Source organism: Helianthus annuus, chromosome 4 (genome assembly GCF_002127325.2).
Source record: "Helianthus annuus cultivar XRQ/B chromosome 4, HanXRQr2.0-SUNRISE, whole genome shotgun sequence".
NCBI classification, from domain to species: Eukaryota; Viridiplantae; Streptophyta; class Magnoliopsida; order Asterales; family Asteraceae; genus Helianthus; species Helianthus annuus.
In genome coordinates this window covers 84,227,570-84,234,119 of record NC_035436.2, presented here as the reverse complement: position 1 = coordinate 84,234,119, position 6,550 = coordinate 84,227,570, and positions in this window count along the sequence as shown.

Here is a 6,550-nt window from a genome sequence, read left to right as displayed (position 1 = left end):
ATAATCCACCTAGTCCCACTAGCCTCCCAGCCTCCCAGACTGTCCTTCCTAGTCCCACTAGCCAACTTTCCCAGCCTCCCAGACTGACTCCCTAGTCCCACTAGCAAATTCTCCCAGCCTCCCAGACTGACTCCCTAGTCCCACTAGCAAATTCTCCCAGCCTCCCAGACTGACTCCCTAGTCCCACTAGACAACTACCTCGATCCATTAGATCGAGCCTCGGCCTCCCAGACCGAGCCTCAGTCTCCCAGACCGAGCCTCAGCCTCCCACACTGAGCCTGAAAATAATAAATAAAATATGCTCAACATTTGTTTATAAAAACGGTTTTGGATCTGGACTTAAGTGGTATGCAGTAAAAATGTTTTCGTGAGAGCCCTAGTGATCATAGTCTAGACTCGAGAAGGAATCCTAGTTCGCTATGATCAGAGCTCTGATACCAAGCTGTCACACCCTGGCTTTGCGGAAGCGTGGTTATTTTGGTGTGACTTCTTAATACCATAGCTTAATCATAACAAGCTATATGAATTAAAAATATGCAAGATCATCCATTGATAATAAAATGGTAAAACATTGTCTTAATGGGTTAACACCCAACAATCATAACTTGTCTAAACATTACAAATGCAAACCTAACATAAACATGATTCAAGGACTGTGACTTGTCCAGGAAAGAGTCACAAGCCTCGAACCCTGGATGACCTCGGGCCTAATGCAGCGGAAAACAAGCCATACCGCGCCAGATCGTTAATTTCCTGAAATACATGTAAGTTGAAAAATCAACAATAATGTTGAGCGAGTTCATGCGAATGTGAGTAAATAAACCTTTATCTTATCAAAAACCTGGTATGTAGCAAATAAGGAAAAAGAGATCACCAATGGTTTGCAAGGCCATTGATATGTGTGAAGTGCAAGTAGGGATGACTCAAACCTAGCGGATTTATGCGTCGGGCACTAAGTCACCCCGAGGTCCGTTATGCTGGACCTGGGGCTGGGCTCGCTACACCCAGATAGATCTACCGCTCCTGTCCCTCGGTCCTACTACGAGGATTAATGGCCTCAAGTTGTGCCTACCCACTCACATGATCTAAGTAGTAAACCTCCTTACGCTAACCATACCATGTATCAAGTATTCATAATCATAGTAACATGTATTTCACCCCCGCAGTTTATAAAACTGAAAACAGTTAAGAGAAAAGGGGGACATGAACTCACAGTGAGTGCGTCACAATACCAAGTAATCCAAATATCCAACTGCTGCGCAACGACCTACATGTGCTAATTCTATTAGACGGATGGCCGTGCCTTAGCTTTATAGTTTACATTTTCGGGAAACGGTTAGACAACCGTTCCGTGTATATACTTGGTAGAAAATCTCCTTCCCAAGGATGGGGGAATTAATACATGCGTGTTTATAATATTAAGTCTCACTTAATATATTTTATTTCTCATCCCAAAATATAATTATTTTTCTCAAAAATAATATATTTTCTTTTTACATAATCATTTCCAAAATAATATGTTGACAATATCCGTATTTATGAATATTTCCGGATAATGCGTAAGTTACGTTTTGGCGATTAAATGGTAATAGTAATTACCGTTGTAACTTATATGTTTGTCGTATAAGCGTTTGTATTATTTTGGGTTCGACAAAGTTAGTAAATATCATTTTTACTCTAAAAATAATATTTATACATTTTCACAAAATAATCATAAACAGTGTTGTGAAAAATATATTTATCGAATAAATATTTATCACGTTTAGTTTTTGTGAAAATCCCACCTCCGAACATTTAATAAATAAAGTCATGGCGGAATATACTTTGAAAACATGTCAAAAGTAGTCTAACACTTGTAAATAATTCTAAGTGTTAGATTTTAGAAAATTTCGCCAGAGTTTCCCCTGTAACTGGAGGTGGCCACGCTTTTAAGCGTATCATTTTCTTTTACAAAATCATTCCAACACTTCATTTAAATCAACCAATCAATTTCCAACACATTAAACAAGTTTCAACACTTCAAACTTGTAGACTGGTATGTAAAATCGCATTATTACATGAACTTGTAGTTTTTCTAAAACTATTGTGTAGATCTCGTTATATTTAGTGGATCTATGTATATAATAGTTTAGTTTTGTAAAAACCCCGTTTTTAGAACAAATCATCCTTTACAACTTCCCGACAATTTTCATAAAAATTGTTATTTTGTCGGATCTTTCGTTTCACAAGTGTTTATACTATTGTAGTTTGTAAAATATCATATTTGTTAACATGTTATCCAACTTATATAAAACATGATTTTCTCTACACTTGGTTCTACGAATGTACCACTTGTACATACGTAGATCGGCTCGTTTTAAATACTATTTTTCATGTCAAAACACTTTTACACAAGTTCATGTTTCCCGTGTGGTGGAGTTTCACCTTTTAACCCTTGTACCAAAAGAAACAAGTGTATGTCAAGATTCATGATCTTAACAAAGTCGGGTTAAACGATGATAAGAGCCACCACAACGTAGATCGGGCCTCAATAATCAACATATTCGAGTACTATGACTTTTACACGCGTTATATGCTTTTAACCAACAATATTCGAGTTTTAGTAGTCTTTATAGATTCAAAAGATGGGTTACCGACTTTTAACCGTTAAAAATCCTTTTAACCACTTTAGATACGATCAAGAACAAGTTTTAAATGTTATACCTCTAGCTCGGGGCTAGGGAAGAATCTAGTCGGAAATGGCGTGGATAAAAGCAAATGAACGTGGTCCTTCAACTTCCGCTTGCTTCAAGCTTCCTCGTACGTGATCCCCGACACTTGTGTGAGCTTGGAATGGCAAGACAAGAACCGAAAATATGATGGATGGGGGTGGGTGGTCACGGCCGAGAGGAGAGGAGGGCAAGAGAGAGAGTGAAGTTGGTGGATGGTGATGTCTCTCATGTGTGGGTGAGTGTATTTATAGAAAAACTCAACTCCTTCGTCCATCGGTTTACAAGCTCTCTAGATATCCACGAAACTAATATAAAAGTCAAAAGGTTGTACTCCCTTGTCACATCAAGGTGACCGATCCCATTAGGGGGGGGGTATCCGGTTGGGTCTTGATCGTTTAGTTAGTGTTCAGTTACTTTAAGTCGGTTACTTTTAGAGATTAACCCCGTTAGTTGTTTGATGCGTTATAATGCGGGTGTTAGGGTAATCAGGGACCCTAACTGGCTCAGAAAAAGACTAATAATATTTTTGGCAATATTTTTATGTTCCGGGTATAGTCCGGTTGTTTGGTTGGATAGTAATCCGTTAAAGTGCTTAAGTAATCCTTTAAGCGTCGTAATTAATATTTTTAGCGACACAATTATTCTGCAAAGTGTCAGGAATAATTCCCCATGTTTTGGCACTTTATTAATTAGCTAGAAGCTAGTGTGTTGATAAAAGTGCTGTGTTTCGTGCTTAGAGTATGTTTTTGGCACATCCAATCTCTATATCTTATTCCTAGAGACGTAGTTATACAACCCTTGTATTCCTACACACACTACGGGTGTAGTAAAATATTTCTGGCTCATTCAGGCCTTTAGAGGCAGTGTTTGCCTGATGCTGGCTATATCAGCATGTTCAATAGGTTATCCGTTCAAATGCTACTGTGCTTTTGTGCATCATGTTTGTCACTAAAGTTCAGTAAGTAAATAATGTAGTGACGGAAAAATCAAAGTATGATGCAGATATGTACAAGTATCAACAATCAAGTAGCAGTTTATCAGAGATCACAGTTAAGCACAGTAATTAAGCAACAATTAATAGTTAATTAAGTCGTACGGATACCTGGTTTAGTGAGGGTTGTCACAACAGTTAAGTTCCTTGGATTATAAAGTACTACTTCATAATTAGACCCTTGAGTGGTCTAGTTAAACAGATTAATCCAAAAATCTGGTTAGGGATATCATGTGATGATAAAGCTGAAAGGACTCCTTGGTGGCCTAACTAAGAAGATCCCCTATCGATCTAATTAAAAGGACCCGATGAAAGTCTAGTCACCCTCATCACAAGTTTGATATCCTTCCCCAAAACATTACAAAACAAACGGTGCGGACTGTGCAAGGGATTACGTAATTATGGATGCATACATAATTATGGAATTTAGTGCACAGAAATCATAGCAAGTTCTGTCATGTGTCTAGAGTTAACCCTATTCATTTCCAACTCTAAAGAAGCAACTGTTGAAAATGACTCCGTTAGTTCATTTTCGTTTCTGAAGATTTATCCGTTGAGGAAATGAATATCCGTTGTGTAATCCTTCATTTCCAACTCTGAGGAAGCAACCGTTGAAGATGACTCCGTTAGTTCATTTTCGTTTCTGAAGATTTATCCGTTGAGGAAATGAATATCCGTTGTGTAATCCTTCATTTCCAACTCTGAGGAAGCAACCATTGAAGATGACGCCGTTAGTTCATTTTCGTTTCTGAAGATTTATCCGTTGAAGAAATGAACATCCGTTGTGTAATCCTTCATTTCCAACTCTGAGGAAGCAACCGTTGAAGATGACTCCGTTAGTTCATTTTCGTTTTTGAAGATTTATCCGTTGAGGAAATGAATATCCGTTATGTAATCCTTCATTTCCAACTCTGAGGAAGCAACCGTTGTAGATGACTCCGTTAGTTCATTTTCATTTCTGAAGGTTTATCCGTTGAGGAAATGAATATCCGTTGTGTAATCCTTCATTTCCAACTCTGAGGAAGCAACCGTTGAAAATGACTCCGTCTGTTCATTTTCGTTTCTGAAGATTTATCCGTTGAGGAAATGAACATCCGTTGTGTAATCCTTCATTTCCAACTCTGAAGAAGCAACCGTTGAAAATGACTCCGTCTGTTCATTCTCGTTTCTGAAGATTTATCTGTTGAGGAAATGAATATCCATTGTGTAATCCTTCATTTCCATTTCTGATGAAGCAACCATTGAAAATGACTCCGTCTGTTCATTTTTCGTTTCTGAAGATTTGACCGTTAAGGAAATGAACATCCGTTTGCTTATTCCGTCATTTCCATTTCTAAAGAATACTCATTGAGGAAAATGAATCTGTCTGTTCATTTTCATTTCTGAAGAATGACCGTTAAGGAAATGACAGGGTATTGCCTTGCATATCGCTGATGGTTATTTGGCAGAGTCGCAAATAGACTCCTACGAATAAATTTCGGGACGAAATTTCCTAAAGTAGGGGAGACTGTGACACTTGTGTCACCGCGACCATCAAACAAATACCAAGCCGATAAAATATCGTATTTCATACTTGGGATCTTGTATAAATATGTGTATCTTTTGCACATATCAATTCTTGTTCAATTTCAAACTTTACATCGCTTTCTGGAGAATTATACGCAAACTGGTGCGTAAACGTACGCAGTTTAATGCGAAAAATACTCCGGGACATCAACATATACTTAACATACCTTAAATAACCTTTACATAACTTAGAAATAAGTTTTGAAGGCTTTGGTATGGCAAAAACAAGTTAATTCGCTTACAGGGACTAAACTTGACAAACTGTGAAAGTATGCCAACTTGAACTGTAACGAACATTCCGGAACATGTCCATAAGTTAAACATACCATAAATATCCTTTACATAGCTTGGAAATAGGCTTTGAAGGGTTTGGTATGCTAAAACAAACTTTTGGATCATTCAGGGACTAAAAGTGTCAAAAAGTGCATAAGTTTGCATTTTCGCGCATAACTTACGTTACATCCGGACATCCAAAAATTTATGTAAGCATCCTTATATTATGCCTTAGTGTTTGGCATGAGAAAAATCCGTTCGTCGCGTCATTTGGATCGTCTTTCGCGCTTATGCGCATTTCATCGTAATTAAGCGAACATCGCGATCGTACGGCCAAACGAACCAACATCCGGCATATTTTTGAGCATGTTTCATGTCCACAATGTTTAGGCATCAATTTAGGGCCTTAAAGTTGGCTTTACGGGCCTTAGAAGTGTCGGAAATGGCTTAAATACGCAACAGGGACCAAAACTGCCATTTCTGAAAGTATGTGCAGATCAGACAGGCCCAGGCGGCCCGCCTGAGTTTTGTCTAATCCTGATGCGGGCCGCATGGCCCCTTCAGTAACAGAAACTTTGTTTTCTGGATAAGATTGGCCTTTCAAACATCCCAAAGGGCAATGCCTTTTCACCATCTGAAGAGTTAGGGTCAATTTGAGCCACCACAACTTTGCGACAAGTGTGCGCATAAGATCGTGGCACGATATTCAAGAAACGATCCTAACGGCTTTACTTTTCGTATAAATACCCCCCTTTGGTTAAAACCCACAAAAATCTGATCAAAAGCTCTAAGTTGGAACCTTTGTTTCATACCTGAGCCATTTTGATCTAGATTAGCATTCGGGGACCCTTCGTAAGTGTTCTTTCGTTCTTTTAATCGCTTTCTAGTGCTAAAGTCAAACTTTGTTTGACTTTCTGCGTTGGCCAGCTTATGGTCAACACGAAGTTCGTTGGAACTTCATAACGTGAGCGTGATCACGATGGTTATAGTCCATGGCGACTATACCTAC